We start from the raw sequence: 18742 nt of genomic DNA on the forward strand, positions 1-18742 counted from the left end.
TAAAAGTTCAGTTCAGCCACATGAAGTTTAAGCTGATGGTGGGATACTAAAAAAGGTTTGTCACAAAGAGATGATAGAGTGGGAATATCTAGAGACAAGGAAGGGTGGTACTTCTTCTCCTATGGCTTTTGGGGTTTTGTGCAGGCCTTGTGAAGGGTAGCTGTAAATGTCTGCAATGTATTCTCAGTCCATGAAAAAGTTCTAGAAGAGTTAAATTAAAGTCAGCCTTTCAATTCAAATTCATTAAAAGCATCCAGGAGGGTGTCTGAAGTCTCTGTCTCCAGAAGAAATCTGATGAGATTTCAAACCTCTGAGCTCAGCTTCTTTCTCCAGAATGAAGGGGGGGGGGGGGGGGGGAGGCACAAAAAAAGAGGATGAGAATCAAAGCGAGATCCTGGTCTGGCTGCAAGGTTTGGGTCTGTGAAGAGTAGTAGTGCAGGCTCCCTCATGCCCACTGGGACCCTTGGTGTTCTCAGCAGCCTGGCTGTAAAACAAGATGGCAACAAGACTTGGGCATAACTCAGGAAAAATAGAAGAAAAAAATAATGCAAATTCATCTTGCTAATGAATAAAGCCATCCTCAAACACTTATTTCCCTTCTTATCATTGATTTAACAGGACTGGCTTGATAACTTCATTGCAAGTTACTATTAAAAATGAAATGCAGGTCAGTTGAACATGCCTTATCAGGATTATAGTTGGTCAGGTTCATTCAAAATCAGATGCTGTTCTAGGAAAATTGAAGTGGGTGGTCAAATACCTATTTACTTGAACCGTAAAATCACTGTTGAATATGCTACACACTTCTCTGCTCCCCCTATCCCCTCACACACTTCCTCTCATGCTATGGACCATTCATAGCTAAAACAAAATGAGTTCATTTTGGTATCATACTAGATATCATTTTACTATGGAAAGATTTTTTTTTTTTTCCCTGAGAACAGGCTAGTCAAGAAGACTCTGGCCTGTTTGACTGGCTATGACTGTTGATGCATGTCTGGTTTTAATTCTGCCTCAGGCTGACAGAGTATGAGACTGTCTCTCCTCTTTCTTATTTTTTGGTGCTTCCAGATAAAGACTGAGAAATTCTGTGGCATGGCAGTATTACTGACAGGTGTATAGACTGGCACAGGGAGGACCTAATTTCTGAGTAAGACTGAGAAGGGATGAATTAATGAAGATGTTCATGTTCCAGTGAGAACTCACAGATGCTGTACTGGCACATCTCAAATTTCTGCAAAGGGAGGATGATGATGGTGAAAACCAGTTCTTATATTGCTGCAGAAATGGGACCCATATTTCTGCATACTTTGAGGATACGAAGAGTGCTTTCATAGAGATTGAAGAAAGCTGATTCAGTTATTTTGGAAAAGAGGAGGAAAGAGTTCTGAAATGGGGGATAACTGTTCCATTACTTTACAGGAAAAAAATCACAGGTTTCCTTTTTAATGATGGTTATATTGCCCAGCTCCCTGAACGCTCCCTCCATGAGACTAACAGAGAGAGAAACATTTTGGCACTGATGCTGGGGCAAACAAGTCAGCCATCCCTCAATGCTGGATTTTCTACAGGGGTTTCTATCTATTCCCACATTCTTTGTTAGGTTTAAAGAATTGGCTTTGGGACTGAGAATGGATTTATCTGAGCCAATGATGCAGTTCGTGAACACAAGCACATTTCTAACTAGTTTTCAAAATGGAAACACAAGTCATTTAGGATATATGAAGCAGCACTAAGTGATATTTTAAAGAACCACGTAGCAATGCAGAGAACTTGAAGAGGTTGGTGGGGATCGAAATTCCAGATTTGGTAATGGCATGTATTGACTTTTTCATCTCTCATCTGAATGTAGCTGGTGTTTTATTGGTGACTGCCTGAATATTTCTTGTCAGCCTTTCTGAAATGATCCTGTGGTATTAGATAGTGTCTTCAAGTAGAACATCTGTCTTGAACAAATCACTTGGCTCCCAGGGTAGCTGTGCTTTGTTTTTATCCTTGCTAGGCCTGCTCATTGGATCAGAGCTAAGCAAGACAGCAGGAAGATGGCATGAGGATTGAGGGTGCAGAACTGTACAAGATTCTCCTTATTATCTACTCAGGTCCTACCACATGAGATGTTTTCATGTTCATTTCCCTTCATGGTTTCATTCATATGTTCAGCCATATGCAGCAATGTGGCAGATTGCTTCATGCCACAGACACACAGGACAAGGCTGACTTTACACTTCTTTGCCTACATGCACTGTCTTCATGCCCACTTGAATTGGAATATTGGCACTGAAGTGTTGCCAACATCATCAGCTCACACCGGAACACAAAAGCATGTACTGGTACTGGCTGGGCTGAAAAGAGGCTGCTGGTAAAGGGGAACACTGGTTGAAACATTTTAGTCTGTTTTAGTTATTCTTGAAGGAAGCGGCTCTGCTATCCTTACTTCTACGTGAGTTAATCCAACAAAACATAATCCTTTTTTTCTGAAATATTTGTCAGGGAAAAAACCTCAAGCCTCATGGACCTGAAATGAGAATGTGTGAACAGCACCCAGTGCTGGAGGGAAAAGAAATTTTCTTAGGTTGTCCAAACCAGCTCAAAAAATGCAGAGAAGCAGTGTATAACCTGCATTGCAACTCCTAATAATCACGGTGTGGTACATTGTTTGCATTTTCATTACAGCTTTTTTTTTTGTTTAATTTATGCCTTCCCACAGCATGCTATTTCATAGACCAATAGATACTACTAACATTGTGATAATCAGTTTTCAATTTCTTTTCCCAAAATGCATTCCAGTTATAATTTCTTGTACATACTAAACATTTCTTTGCTCTCAATGGAATTAAATATTCAGATATTTGTAGAGTATTAGTTAAGCAGACAAGAGAGAAAAAAAAAAGCAGATGCCTTTATAGTTATGTATTTATATCTTTAAGAAATTAAGTCCTGGCAATTGTGTTCATATCTGCAAATTCTCATCCCTGATACATTTGGTGTCTCTCTCCTCTCTTTTTCTCTCTCTCTCTCTTAAGGTACCCTGAACTTCCCAGTTAGAATGCCAGAAGAATTTGCAACAAGCATGACAGCATTGATGGTGATAATTTTTTTTAAGAAAGGCTCCAATGGCTAAATGGTGTTAGGACTGGATAGCTCATTCATTCTCATTCCCTCCTTCCAGGGAGTATCAGGAGAAATTAAGTGAGGGAAAGATCGAAAGATCCTCAATGGGTGGAAAATTTGAAAGTTCTTCTTCCTATATTTTTTCCTTAGCCATCTGTATTCTTAACAACTTATATTGGGAAAGTGCTGTAAATAAAAGTGGCACCTTGTTTCCAGAACCTTTACTGTGTAGTCTTCCCTCCTGATAAGAAATTGCTGGAACCAAGAAGCAGGGAAGCAACCTGGGATAATCTGGGACAACTTGACCTTCATAAGTACCACTAAAGAAGAACAGCGCTATTTTAAAAATCAAATGTAGATGCAGATGGCAGGTGTGTTACATACAGATGATGCACTGTGGTCTGCCAGTGAAGGCAACAGTGTCCCACACTAGATGAAGCCCTTCAGCAAAGACTGAGTCCCTAACAGAATGGTACTTAACCCAGCTGTAGAAATTCATCTCTCTTAAAACAACAACCCATCTGTGAGTTCTCTTTCCTCCAGACCAGATGGATGCTTTGCCACATCATAGAATGCTGCAGAGAGGATGCTGTACCACAACAGTGTAACCACAAGAAAGGGAGATGCAAAATATGCCATGTAAAAAGAAACGAAGCTTTTATTTTGTTTTCCAGATTTAAAACCTCCCTTGCTCAACCTCTGCAATAAAATAGATCTGTTATAAGCAGACTTTTAAAGAGAAGTGAGTGAGTTCAGCTGTGCTCTATTAGGCAAAATTAAGGATTATCTGTAAGGAAAATGTACGTATTTACTCAGACATCAAGTTTTGCCTCTCACTTTCTGGAAAACAAATTAAAGCTGACAAGGGATTAGATTGGCTTGAATCATTTGGCTAAACAAGAAGAGTAACTCATCAGCATTTGCAGAAAATAGAAGGTACTTCTGTACTTCTTAGTAGTGCTCTTCATTTTATCTTTGAAACCAAAACAGAGCAAAAATTGTTTCATTCTTGTTTATACCAGGTTGAATGTTTATGTTGCATGTTGAGTAAATCTCTGTTTATTGCCTCCTCCTCCTGAATTAGAAACCAGGCAAAATTACCAAAAGATATCTTTGGATATCTTCAGATATTTGCTTTGTCTCTGAAAAAGCAAGTTAATTTGCTTGGATTATAAGATACTTACTATACCTTTTTTAAATTCCAGTTTCAAAGGAAAAGTGTCTGCTTTGTTGCACACTATTAAATCACTCTGTGTGTTTATCTCATCAAGCTAATCTGTCAAGATGAAATCTGTCATTTTATGCATTTATAATACATTTGTCACCATGGTAGCTGGGAAATGAGTACACAATTTAAATGAGAAAGACCCCAAAGCAGCTATGCTTCCCAGTCTTCACTGGGGTTTGACTATTTATTTTTTAAGATCAAGATTCTTCTGATGTTTCTTGGAGAATTTATGAGCTTCTACAACCAAATGAATTTTCATTGCAGTCTGAGAAAAACAAAGCCTGAGCAGATCATTCTTATCTATAGTGGTATATGAATGAAGTATCTGCATTTCATCGTGAGCTCTGCCATGTCTAATGTTTCACTAAATTTGTTTGCTGTTAAGGAGAGAAATCTTTATGATTGACCTAAACCGTAAATTAGGATCTTGCAATGTTATCTACCCTGGACTGGGAGTGTTTGGAAAGCTTCATACCAGGTGTGCACTCAGTACCAGGTGTGCATGCTTTAATTCAGAGGTGAGGGAGACGTGGACAATGGTCATAACTAGACTAAAAGGGAACCTTCTGTACCTTAGTTGTCAGCAGTAAATTGTGAGGAAAATCAAGACGTTAATAACTGTTGTGCAAACAACAGCAGTGGGAATGAAAACTAGAGTTGCCTTCACCTTTCAAGTACTTTCCACTTCCTTTTGGCATCCTTTTTTTTAAATATAGGCTAGGATTGGAACAGACACAAGTGTCTTTAGTAAAAGCTGATGAAGCAGCTGCATTTTAAGGTCCATTTTCCAAGAGTTTTTCAATTTTCTGATTCTTTTCAACTGACATGAATTCAGGAATGGTTTCTTTCTGGAAGTCTTTAATGTGCATGTTTGTAAGAGTATGTTACGTTCATAAAGCTGGAACAGTTTTGGTTCAGCCCATTGTGGTAATGTAAAAGAAAACAGCTTTTTGCCAGCTCTTTTGTCCCAACAGGCTTGGATTTGATAAAGCATTTTCAACTGTAGTATTTAATACCCTTTCTGCTTTGGTAGAATAAAAGCACATGCCATATATTCATGGCAAATATGTTCTAAGTAGCAGTAACACTTTCAAGCCTGGTCATCTGTGTGTTATGGATAAATGCCCCACTGTGTTTTTGTGTCCTTGTAAGATTTTGGTTTGTACCAACAATGTGTTGGTCCTTTCTTACTGGTCAGTCCCACTCAGTGTTTGTCTTAAAAAATCACTGAGAAACGGAAGATCAAGGAGTGAGAGGTAGGATTTATGTTTATTAGGGCAGTTAGAGTTCAATTTTTTATTTTATGTGTTGAGAAAAAGTATTTTTTTTTCTTTTTGGGGATGTGACTATTGTTGAAAATGTCAAATTTTCGTTTTACTCACTGCAGTCTGGGTATTGATTTCTTGCTTCTGAAATGCCTTTCACATCACAAAACCAAATGCAGGATTTGATCAAAATTTTTCAATTTTTTTTTTAATAAATATTATTTTGGACAATGAAATCTGATTTGTCTGGCAACCATGCATGTGAATAGAGTCTTCAATGAGCAAGACAACAAATTTCATTCAAACAGTGTAATCTGTTGTAAATATTATAACCTCTTCACTCTTACCACTCAGCTGCCAGATTTCTCTTGCTTGTATTTTTAAATTCTTTGTTAAACAATATTTCAATTTGCTCCACTGGAATATTGGAACATGTCAGGTAGACTTGGCAGTGCAGGAGGTGCGTAGCTCCCAGAAGTGCCTTGTACATTTGAAAGAAGTAAAATGATTAATTAACTGGGTATTTATGTTTCTATTTGATTCACAAGCTTGATTGGTTCACTCTAGTGACTGATTTACATGAATGTTCCTGGGACTGCATTACTGCGTAATTAATCTTTATAGCCAAGTGGCCTTGTTTCCACATGGATGCTGCTTAGAAAATCACACTCAATTTCATCATGGGGGCATATGCAATGGGTGGAAAAGTTGAAAGGAGGTGTTCACCTTCTGCTCTGAATAGGACCAGGTCTGAGGTTAGTTTTCATCTGGAGCAGGAGGAGGTCATCCAGAGCCACAGCATAGGTGTGCAACTTCCTTGTGTGTAAAACACATAGTCTTGTTTAGCTAGAATAGACGAGGTCAGAAATTTATTTAGCCCACAAGTATGAGGTACTTTCTCTTGAAGAAACCTCACCTAGACCACAGCTGTCATATCTCCAGAAAAAAAGGATCTCAAGCTAACTTATTCCTTTGTTTACTATGTATTTATACTGACCTCTTGCAAAAATTCTGTTACAGAAAATAATTAAGACAAATCCAGCTTCCTTTAAGTAAGGACAATTCTTAATTATTCCCCAACTTTGTCTGTTAAGTCAGTCTCTGCCAGTTCTCAGCTAAAAAGAATATTTGAATCGTTATATTTTAGATTCCAGGATCTATTAAAAAAGCTGCTAGAGCAAACAATTGCCGGGCATATCTACTGATGAGGGATGGGGAATATTTACTTTTTTTCCTTTCTTATATGCCTCAAAACTTTCCATATTTGGCATTTTATTTATCCTTTTGCCTATTTATCCTTATAATAATAATCATCCTTGGAATCACACCTTTAAATTAGGAAAATCAGGCTTAATTTTCTACTTTAAAGTCTTTCAACAGACTCCTAACTGGCTTGGGATATATGTATTCACAAATATCTCTACTTTTCCCAATCCACTTTACTAAACTACCAAGACAGTAATTACGAATCCCTACCAGCTAAATGCAGCAGTACTGAAACTGGTAATCACAGTGGAAGACTTCAGTTTTGGCTAACAAGGAGCTAAATGGAGTAAAAGTCTTTTCCAGTCTCAGCTTGCTGTGGGTTCTGTTTGCAGAACGGGCTGCCACACAGTAGACATGAGGAATTTGAGTATGTACAGTCTCGTGCTGGGTGGTTCTTCAGCAGATTTCAGAGCTGTCTCTGCCTTTCACATCAATATGACCTAGAAAGGAAAGAAGGCCAAGTCAGCTCAGGTCATCATCAGAGCTGTAGCCTTCACTGAGATCTCCTGTTTCCCTAAGGTTGTCCTAAATATAAATTCCACTTTCTTGAGCAAAGTGCATCAGGTTTTATTTTCTTCATATTTTGTCAAAACACATTATTGAAAACTTTGTCTACAGCAGTGTCATGAAGTTCATAATGATGGACCAACGAGAAATGCAGCCTGTGATCAATTGTATGGAAGGACAGCCTTAATAAGTGCAGGAAAGTTGAGTCATTTTGATTGGTGGCTGCTGTAAAAAAAAAAATGAATATTTAAACACTAAATCATTTCATAGAGGACAACAATCACCAATTATTTTTCTTTTCTGAAGACCATGCTATTTGCCAAATGTTTCTACTTAGCTTTTCCAGACTGACAACTGATGTGAATAAAATATGGTCTGAAGTGTCCTGGAGCAGTTAATACAATTTTCACATTACTTTACTAGCTAGTCTTGCTGGATGGGGGACAATCCCACTGTTGTGAAGAGCTGGAGAGACAACACGAAGTCCTGTAGAAGAACTTCCTTATAGCTTCCTCTAACAGACTTTTTAATGTCTGATTTCATAAAAATATTGCTTCCTCTGTCAGATTAGGTTAACATAGTTGTAGAAGAAATTATGTAATATAACAAGCAAGCTAAATATTTAAATAATTCTTGCTGCTGTGATGATTAGATTTGAGCAACATATTTTTTCCTTTTGCACCATACAGCCACGGAAGTATGTTTAGTATTAGCCTTTCTCTGCAGAAATTTGACAGGAGTCTGCAATGGCTTGGCATCTCGATGTCTTTTGCAAAACAACAAACATTTATTACATTGTACCTTTCCTCTCCCTCAAAGATTGATGCGTACATTTCCCAGCTTTCCTAGTTCTGTAGCATCCACTGTTTCTAGAGCTACTTTATTCCTAGAGTTGTGGTTGATGTGCCTACAATAACAGAGTGTCTCTCACAGCAAAGTAATGAGAGCTGATGAGCTCCCAGGATCCCCATCACCATCAGTCTGGGAAGTGAATAAAGAGGAGGTGATCTTTCTTTGTGCTTAATTTTATGGCTGATGTTTTTCAGAGGTCTTTCAAAAGTTTGCATAAGCAACTTGAGACATCTCGAAGGCTTGCTTTTAAATTTGCTGAAATTGCCTTATGAAAGCAAAGTCTCTTTAAACTGTCACAATTGTTGCCTGCTCAGAAATTACTCTTGAAAATCCCCCATCCAGAGATTTTTGGGAATCACCAATTAAAGTACATTGCAGCTGTGTGTACAAAGTACTTACTTGTTCAGCATTTGGAGCCATTCCTTGTCCAAGAGCATGAGCTATAGGCAGTGCTGAGTTCTCAAATGATTTGCTGGTAGAAACCACCTGTTCAGTCCCTTTTATAGCTCACCCACCCCTGAGCTACCCTTGAAAGCTCATTACACAGTTTAATTGTGGATTCACTGACGTAGTATTGTATGTGCCAAAGTACCGAATCAAAACTCCAGCGCAGACTTCATGTTCAGGCCCTTCTGGTAAACAACATAATAGTCTGTATCACAAAGAATTTCTGGGGAGTGAGAGAAACAATCTGGGATTTCAAAAAAATATTGCAAGATGGAAGCAGGTACTTAAGCATCTCGTGTGAAGACCGTGCCATGGAAGACAGTGGAGAAGAATACTTTTAACAGTATGTGAGGGAATCTAACTTGAATCTAATATCAAACATGCAGAAAATCAGTTTCCTATACAGTCCTGCCAGCCCTGAGTGTAAAAAATTGGTTTTGTGTATTAGCTGTTAAGTGCAAAGAGAGGGAATTTCTGTCCTTGTTATAACTGAGAACAGAAGGAGGAAGAGGCTGTTTACTTTAATTCTCTGCCTATTTCAGCTGTAAAACTGTTCAAAAGAGGCTGAAAATATGTTCTTTAATGGTTAGAAAGGGTTTGTTAAGTAAAACCAGTTTCTAGATTAATTGTTTTTATCTGGACTTAAAAAACATGCACATTCATGTGGAGGGAAGTCTGGACTCTTTCAGCTAGAAGAAATGTGATGAGAGAGAGTCAGGAGGTGGGATGTTCTGTGGTGTTTGTAATATTTTAGGATGGTATTTTGGTGTGACTGGATTCACTGAAGTGAACACAAGACAGGGAATAGATTGCAAAGAAATGAATCGGTAAAAACACCACATAGAAATAGGTCAGTAAAAGGAGACAGAAGAAAAGAATAGGTAGACAAAAAAAGGATGTGCAGATTTAGGATAGTCTTCAAAAGTGGATGGGAGCAAGGCACCAACAGTATTGTTAGAAAAAAGCTTATTGATTCATTCCTAGCAGAAGATACTGGTTTCAGCAATCTGCCTGCTCCTGCACGCTCGAGTCTCTTCCCTCTACCTTCCATCTAAACTCTCAAAGCATCTACTACTGTGAAGCTGGCAAGGAAATTGTGGCTAGTTATTTTAATAACTGTACCTACACTGTAATATGTGCTGCCAGAAAGATCATCCTGCGCTGCTAGATTTCCTTTCTTTCTAAAGTGCATAATTATTTAATAAATCTTTTTAGGTCTTTGTATGGTTTTGTTTGTGGCCACATTTCGATATTTCTACATACTCATTCCCAGGAGCTTCACCCTCTGAAATCTATTTACCATTTTGAGAAGAGGGAAAGAGTGGAAAAATTTGAAGTGAAGTTGTTCTGTTGATCACCTTGAGGCAATTTTAATAATAAATGACTTAGAATGCTATGATTCAGATAGTAATTAGAATAAACAAACTAAGTTAATGAAAAGTATTTAGCTGTATAAACTCTCCGAAGTACTTAGGGTAATAGAAAACTGTGATTAAATTTAAAAAGAGGTTTCTTATGTACAGTACTAAATAAAGATAAGATGTATTTAAATGAAGAGGCTCTTTGAATGTTAGTCAAGGTAGAAAAATCTGGATTTACAGTGGCAGATGTTTGGCAGTCCCGATCCCAATATAGCATCCTGAGGACTGGGAAGGAAGCCTGGGAGGAGGACAATTACCCCTGCTGCCTCGAAGGCTGGATGCTCTTTCTCTCTCTAAGGTCAGTCTAGGTAAAGGCTTCTATGTAAAATTTATTTGAGTCTCCAGCCTTGTATTTATGTGCATAGCCACTCTGTCTGTTAAAGATATTCTTGTTCTGATAATTACTTTTTACAGATGAAAATTAAGCCAGGTGCAGACCACTCCAGATGGTGTAGTGTGAGCATCACATCTAAGGATTACATCTGGCTTTTAGCGCTACATTGACAGTACACTAACTTTTACTTTTCTGGTTGTTTCTCTTCTTAGTCTTCATGTCAATCACAAACTGCACCTCACATATTGATTTGTACTGCCGGCTGCCTGCACCATGAGTTCCCTGACTTACGCTAGTGATCCTTGGATATGGGGAGAGGTGACTCTGTGGACCAAGAATGAAGGATGAGCAGGTTTCAACAGCAAGAGTGACTCTGACTAAGAGGTGTGTATGTATGTTGTGCCATACACATTCTTCTGCAGAGGAATAAACTGCTTCTGGCAAAGGAAAAAGCATTTTTAGAAGCAAATACACAAGTAGATAGTTTTATAAAATGCAAATTTGTGACTCAAGTAAATTTGTGATGAGACATATTTTAAAACACGGCTTCTATCATCTAGATCAAACATTCCTTCAGTGTCTTTTTGGTAAACCTGTAATGGAAGCAATACAATTTCTAACCATTTTTCTGCAAAGGCTATGCTGCTTGAATGAAGAAATATTTCTTTCCTTAAGTTGTAGACATTTTTAATGATTTATTTTATTGTATAATCCCCTGAGTCATTATCAACCCATCTTCCCATCAATCTTTATTCACCCATCACTCTCTTCTAGCTTCATTTTACTTGTCTTAACTACACTTTTTTATTACTGAGGCCTCCAGTTTTTGGATTGCCATCTCTTTATGAGTGAGTTCGTTTTAATGAAAAAGAAAAAAATGAAGTAAGTCTTTGATCTTCATCCAAAACTTAAACAGAATCCATTTATTTTTTAAAAATTCAGATAGTTGGATAAATATTTATTCATTGAACTGTTACTAAACTTTCTGGTTTCTTCTGACATTGAAAGCAAAAGGATTGAGTGACATCAGGGAAAAATTCAGGTTTATTTCTGATTTGACTGAGTGCAGATGAAACTGAAAAAACTTCATGCTGTCACTGATAATTCCTGATTTCTAACTTACTAGTCCTCTGACTTTCTCTCAGACAAATTTGGACCTATTCTGTTAAGTCATGGGCATACCTCAGTTTATGTTTGCAGTTGGCTGGTTTTTGGTTCAACCTCACAGTGAGATAAATAAGCAAGGCTATACCCTACAATAATAAAACCAATCCATTTATTCTACTTAGCATTGGCTAAGTGGCCAGGCTTGTGTGCTCTCTCTGCATAGCATCTATTGTCACTGTTGGAGCCAGAATACAGGCCTAGATGGACCCACCAGTCTGACACTGCAGGGCAGCACTTTTTTAATCTTTTTTGAGGCATTGGGATTTAAGAAAGACTGGAGAGAAGAGAGTGACAAGAATGATCACAGGTCTACAAAGCATGACTTCTGAAAAAACAGTGAAATAACTGGTGTTGCATCTCTGGGCAGAGAAGGGGAAAACATGGTAATAGTCTTCAAATAGGTACTTGGCTACAGCCAAGAAAAGGGATAATCTCTTCATGATGACTGTGTTAGCTAGGAGAGAAATAATATGCTTACGTTTTTGTGAAAGCATTGAGGACTTGGTATCAGGTAAACTGTTCTAGTAGTACAGGGCTGCTGAGAGCAGCTGCATAATACCAGTTATTGCAGACTAGTTTAGAACAGGGAATGCAAAAATACAGCAAGAACAACATGGGTGTAACTTTAGATATGTTTAGGGGGTTAGAAATGTAGAGTGGTTAGTTGTCCTTAGCCCAGATGTTCCTTTGTGGTTTTGTGAATTTAAGGAGATCAAATTCTCCCTAAAGCAATGCAAGCTGACACTGGAGTTACTAGGATAACGCAGACATTCGGGATGTTCTCACAGCCTTACACCATGTTGAGGTAACAAGTATCAAGGAATCACATGCTGAAAGACAAAAGACTGACTCCTCATAACAGTTAAATAAGCAATAAGCAAGCTAGCTTTAATACTGGAAACAGCCTAATTTTCCATGAAATCGTGGTTTTGTTGCCAGACAGTAGTGGGTACTTGATCTAGCATTTTCCTTCAGTTCTATGGCATTTCTGCAGTAGAGCTGCACCTCACTAAGACTAACTAGCCTAGCTGAGATGGAGGCCTGTGTGTTTTGGCTGCTTTAGCTGCCTGGGTGAGTTCAGTAGCTCCAATATCTCCAGGTAAGTGGTTTCTTTATCACTGAGGTGGGGGGGGTGTACTGGATCTGGCTGGGGTGGAGTTAATTTTCTTCATAGGATCCCATATAGCGCTGTGTTTTGGATTTGTGACTAAAACATTGCTGGTAACACACCAATGCTTTGGCTGTTGCTGAACTGTACTTGTACAGTGACAAGGCTTTCTCTGTTTCTCACTCTGATCCCCTCAGCAAGTAGGCTACAGGTGGGCAAGAGTTTGGGAGCAGACACAGCCTGAGAGCTGACCCAAATTGACCAAAGGGATATTCCATGTCATATAACATCATGCTCAGCAATAAAAGCTGGTGAGGGGGCAGATCTTTCCAAGGTAGCTGTTGCTTAGGGACTGGCTGGGCATTGGTCTGCTTGTGGGAGGTGGTGAGTGATTGCCTTTGCATCACTTGTTTGTTTGGGTTTTTTCTCTTCCTTCACTTATTAAACTGTCTTGATCTCAAACCACAAGTTTTTCTCATTTTTGCTATTCTGATTCTGTCCCCCACCCTGCGGGGGGTGTGGGGGGTGGGGGTGGGTGTTATGGGAGAGTGAATGAGAGACTGGGTGGGTGCTTAGTTGCTGGCCAGGGTCAAGCCGCCAGAGGAAGTGTGAGCACAATCTGGCTCAGGGATGATGTGGACCCTGATCTGGGCCAGTGCTGTCTTTGAGGGACATGTGGTAGCACAAAACATGTCTGATCTTCTCAGATGGAGCAGGGGTGGAAAATGCTGCTGATGCTCTGCACTGCAATATGCAATGGGGATCCATCCTTGGACATGATTTGCTAGTCGAAGTCAAGAGAGAAAATTATTTCAAAACCCCTGATAATACCTACTTTACTGTGGTAAAACAAGGAAGCAAACAGACAAACCACGCCCCTCTCCCCAAAACCCAAACTTGTGTCATATGATTCTGATACAAATTTTGAAGACTTACATTGTTTGACTAGCCTCTCCAAACTAGAATTTATGTAAGACCCTCTGAGCCAGCTGAGTTATAGATAGAAGTGTTGCATCTTGGGGAAAAGACAATTTGTCTTCCTGTCTGAGAAGGGCCATGAACATCTGAGGGCTGAAAACTTATTCCCAGATATTATGAAACATTAATTTCTTGTCTAAGAAGACCTGTTTTATTTCTGTGCCGGCTCTGCACAGCAGAGAGTGTTAGAGTGAACTGTGGAGCCATTCCCACTAGGAGCTGTTGATTTGGGTTTGTTTTTCTATTTGAGAGCTTATACAATGTCAGAGTGACCCTGAACAGTGTGTACTAGCAGGTGTTTGTGTAAGATTGCATGAAATGAACATAAATGCTGTGAAATTTCTGAATAATTACTGCCTAAATGAGTAAAACTGCCTGCCTGGATTGCTTCTCACAGTTAGAGTGGAAAGAAAACTTCAGGGAGCATCAGGAAAAAGAATGAAATCAGCTCTTAACATCACGAAATGTGCACATAAATCTTACTTGGATTTTCCAAATATGCAGATGAGTCATTGGAGATACTGCTGTCTCCAAATTTCACATAGTTTCCTGGATGCAAAGGGCCCCACCCTCAGTTTCTTCCAAGAAGTTGGGCAGCCCAGCAGAACGTGATCAGTAATTCAGATGTGTGAGACTCTACCTGCTGTATGGACTTCCTCCAAAGAGAGATGAGTAATTATAATAAGTTCATCATTCTCTTTTAAAGAGAAAGATCCTTCCCTCCTTAACAGAAAGAACAGAATTGCATACCAGATCGAAAGGTTAGGAGAAGAAATAACACTGTGCTATAATATCTGTGTTACACCTACACGTCTGTGTAAAAACACCAGTGCTCTCAGTGAAATTAGGATGTTCATAATTCCACAGAGCTAAGAGGCTTTTGTCATGTATGCTTGTTTGCATTAATATATAAAATTCTTCATAACCTGAGGCTCTGTCTTTGAAATTCCAGAAGAACTCAGCAATTTCCAGCAGTGAAATAAAAGTCAACTAGTAGAATCTGTTCATAACATGTGGAGAATGTGGAGCAATGACAGGTGAGGAACTGAAAATATCTTTGTCTTCCAAACAGATGGGGATAATGTGTTTCCCGTAGTAAGGCCACTATTACCCTGGAGCTCAGACTTGTTGCCCCAAACTCAACATGACCATATGCAGAACATAAACAATATTATTTATAGACAATGATGATGCCTGTTTTACTTATTCAGCCTTTTTTCAGGTTATGGTGCCACCGAAGGGCAGGCAGGACCTGGCAGCCAGGGTCCATCCCACCACCCTCAGCCAGGGAGCCAGGCAGGCTGGGGGCAGAATTTTTCAGGATGTTTCTGTGAAGAAAGAAAAAAAAAAACAACAAAAAACCCCTTTTTTCCTCTTCCCCCTCCCTTTGTATCTGGCAGAGTGTCACTTAGTTGTGAAATTCCTTCTGGCAGTAGGAATTTTCTGAAGGATACATGTTTTATCTATCAGCCTCTATTCTGCTGTCACACAGCCTGCGCTCTGGGAAGAAAATGTACCTTGCTTCTGAAGGCAGTGTTGCCAGTACCTGTGGTTTGGTGCTCACCTTGGTCAGTTTAAATGTGCAACTGTCAACAGCAAACACAGGCTGCAAGATACATGGTCCACGCGCTTCGTGCTCTTCGACATTGTTGAATACTGCCTGCTTCTTAGCCAGCATTGGTATGGCTTTTTGTTGTTGTTGTGTTAGAAAGATCTCCTGCTTTCTGTCTCTGTAATTGCTGTCTTCTAGGCAGCTATGTCAATGAATGTTTTCTTTGTTGGGGTCTCTTCCTTTCCTCAAGTGCTGCTTGAAGCTGGGGCACCTGCTGGTAACTTATATATGTTTCTTACTTCTGAAAAGTGCAAAGGGGGCACCTTGTCCCTGGTCTAATGTTAGCAACTGGACTTTGAGTTGCTGATCAAAAATATTTGCAGTGGGAACATGCAAGCTCTACTGATGGCATTAAAAGAAGTTTCATACCACTTCCACTCACCTAACCAGGATGCAGTTCACTTTAATTGAATCTTGCACACAGCAATACTGATGATGCAAGGAAACAAATTTTCTCCTTATCTCTTCCTTGTTTTCAGCTTTCTGTGGCTATTTGTTGTGGTTTAACCTGGCAGGCAGCTAAACACCACACAGCCGTTTGCTCACTTCCCCCCCCCCCGCCCCGACCCTGGGGGGCGGACTGAATTGGGGAAAAAAAAAAAGTAAAATTTGTGGGTTGAGACAGTTTAATAGGACAGAAAAGGAAATAATAATAATAATAATAATAATAATAAAAGAATATACAAAATAAGTGATAGTGATGCATAATGCAATTGCTCACCACCTGCTGACCAATGTCCAGCCAGTCCCCGAGCAGCGGTCACCCCCCCTGGCCAATTCCCCCCAGTTTATGTACTGAGCATGACGTCCCATGGTATGGAATGTCCCTTTGGCCAGTTGGGGTCAGCTGTCCTGGCTGTGCCCCCTCCCAGCTTCTTGTGCACCTCCAGCCTCCTCAGTCGGTAGAGCATGGGAAGCTGGAAAGTCCTTGACTAGTGTAAGCACTGCTCAGCAACAACTAAAACATGGGTGTGTTATCAACATTATTCTCATCCTAAATCCAAACCACAGCACTGTACCAGCTACTAGGAAGAAAATTAACTCTATCCCAGCCAAAACCAGGACACTATTCCTCCCTCTTACTTTCTTTTCCTCTCACTGACTTAGTGTTTAGAACTTACTTTTCAGATACATACTAATCCAAAGTTACATTGCAAAATTTTATAATATCTACTTACCTTCCTACTGTGCAGAACTGGTATTTTTATGAACGGTTATAGACAATCTAATACATTTTTATTCAAAAAGATGCTAAGTGGACTAGAGAGGCCATTAGTTCAGAGAGCCTACAATATGTTCATGTTTTGAATGGTAGATAAGACCTTTGAAATGAAATGTGATCACTTAATCTTTTTATGGAAGGACTTGCTTAAAGACTGTTCTGAAATTAACTCCCATGTGATAGCTGCATTATGGAATTTTTATGATTTATGATTAAGCTCAGATTACAAAAGTACTATATGATTATTTGATTGTCTGTGTAAAATACACAGTTTTCCATTTTTTAGCCAAGAGACGATACTGAGTGCAGTGGGTAGGTGGGGTGTTGAAAGAATGAGATCTCAAAGGAACATGTATTTGGAAAAGTGTTATTTTCTGTTGTTGCACATACTCTACTATACTGAAAAGTAAAATAGCATTTGTGATTTATCTGTCTCAGCATGTGGTACATTTAAAAAATGGAGCCTTCCCATTATATGGAATCCACAGGGGGATGTGTGTGTGCAGAACATCCCCTGTGGGTGGATGTCTGAGACAGGGAATTACTGATGCCTCAGCACATCACTGATATTTGCACAAGGCAGGAACACAGAGCATAGCTGTGCTGACAGCAGCTTTACGCAGCTGAAATCTCATCCCTCTCAGTGGTGCAGGGTGAAAGCGTTTGCACCCAGAAATGAATCTGAAACTTCAGAGAGCCAAGCAGATGCCCCAAAACAATGTTTTGTTTAGAAAATTCCAGAGAAGGGTCAAAGATTTAGGAAACCCATAATATGGGCCATAAGCAGTTTGATTGATGGACTCTGACTTACTGAACCTTCATTGTTGGTTGTTGTGTAAAAATTCCATAACTCCAGAGGAATGATTATCATTGCTACAGGCTCTTGCTATATAAAAAAACAACTTAGTTTGACTCTGCACACTTCATACAACTTGATTTATGACAAATGCCATCCAAGGGATTATTTTCCTTTCTGGAAGAATTTACATGTATGTCATAAAAGGCTAATTTTTTTTCAGAACAGGAGACCGTTCTGCACTGTAAAAATCTCCTTCCTCCCAGTTCTCAAAACACAGGCAAAATAAATACAACAAAACAAAGCTTTTTTCCTCTGCTTTCCCACTTGGCAAGTTCTTCTTTCTTATATCTGATGGGAGAGGAAGATTTCTCATGTGCAGCTGCCTGAATCAGTAAAATCTTTTTGGCAATAAGTCATCATGCTATCAAGGTTTAAACACTTCAAAATGTAAAAAGTCCAGCCAATATGCAGGTTTTTAATACCCTGGAAATTGCTGTACTTCTTTTTCCCCATGTGTCTTTAGTTTTTGGTTTCATTTTAATAAATTGCATTATTTTTTAGGTACCTTAAGGTCCTGCAAACATTTAGATTATTAACTTCTGGCATTTGTAGATTGCTGTTATTACCTGGTTGATATCCATGTCATTGATTTTTAAAGTGTTTCTTAAACTTTAGGCTGATTTAATTTTTCTCAAGAAGAAACAAAAGAAATATTTTGTCAGCATAGCTGCAGCAAGGTATATTCATGGAAGGGATTCATATTATTAACAAGTAGCTTAAAATAATAATCGTAAACTGAACAGCAACATAATACTGTTCACAAGGGCTTACCATCTGTAATGAGGACAGCTGTGATAATGTAAAATTCTATAGCTGAGATAAGGATGAGCCTTTGATGGTGATGTGAGTGTGGAGGTTTGAATGTCTAAGTTTTTTGCACGGAAAACTGCTGTTTGTTGCTTAGACGAATTCAGAAAGTGAGCACAGAGCTTTGGTGCATTATAGGTCATATACTAACACTCATTTTGCCTTTATTCTACCATCAGGGTGAGCCCCTGGCAGCAGGGGACGGGAGAAAGAGGCAGAAGCAGCAGCTGGGCACTGTGCCTGTGCTCAGGGTGCACTCCTTGCCGTGCCGTCCAAAAAATGTGTCCAGAAACTCCCTTGACATCAAATGGTTAATGGATCTCCCATCCAGGAGCCCATCTGTACCCCAAAGTAGCGTAAACAGGGTTTGATTAGGTCTGAGGGTGTATCTGTGTTTATTTTTGCCCTCTTTTTTGTTCATAGCGAGAAAGATGTAGTAGACCAAAGTGGAAGAGAGTATGTTAGGAAAACTAATGAATATAAAGGTGATATATTGTGGTTTTTTAAAATTATGTTTATTTACCTGTGATGAATTTGACTATGTTTAACATGACACCC

The sequence above is a fragment of the Aptenodytes patagonicus genome, chromosome Z (genome assembly GCF_965638725.1).
Source record: "Aptenodytes patagonicus chromosome Z, bAptPat1.pri.cur, whole genome shotgun sequence".
Classification (NCBI taxonomy): domain Eukaryota; kingdom Metazoa; phylum Chordata; class Aves; order Sphenisciformes; family Spheniscidae; genus Aptenodytes; species Aptenodytes patagonicus.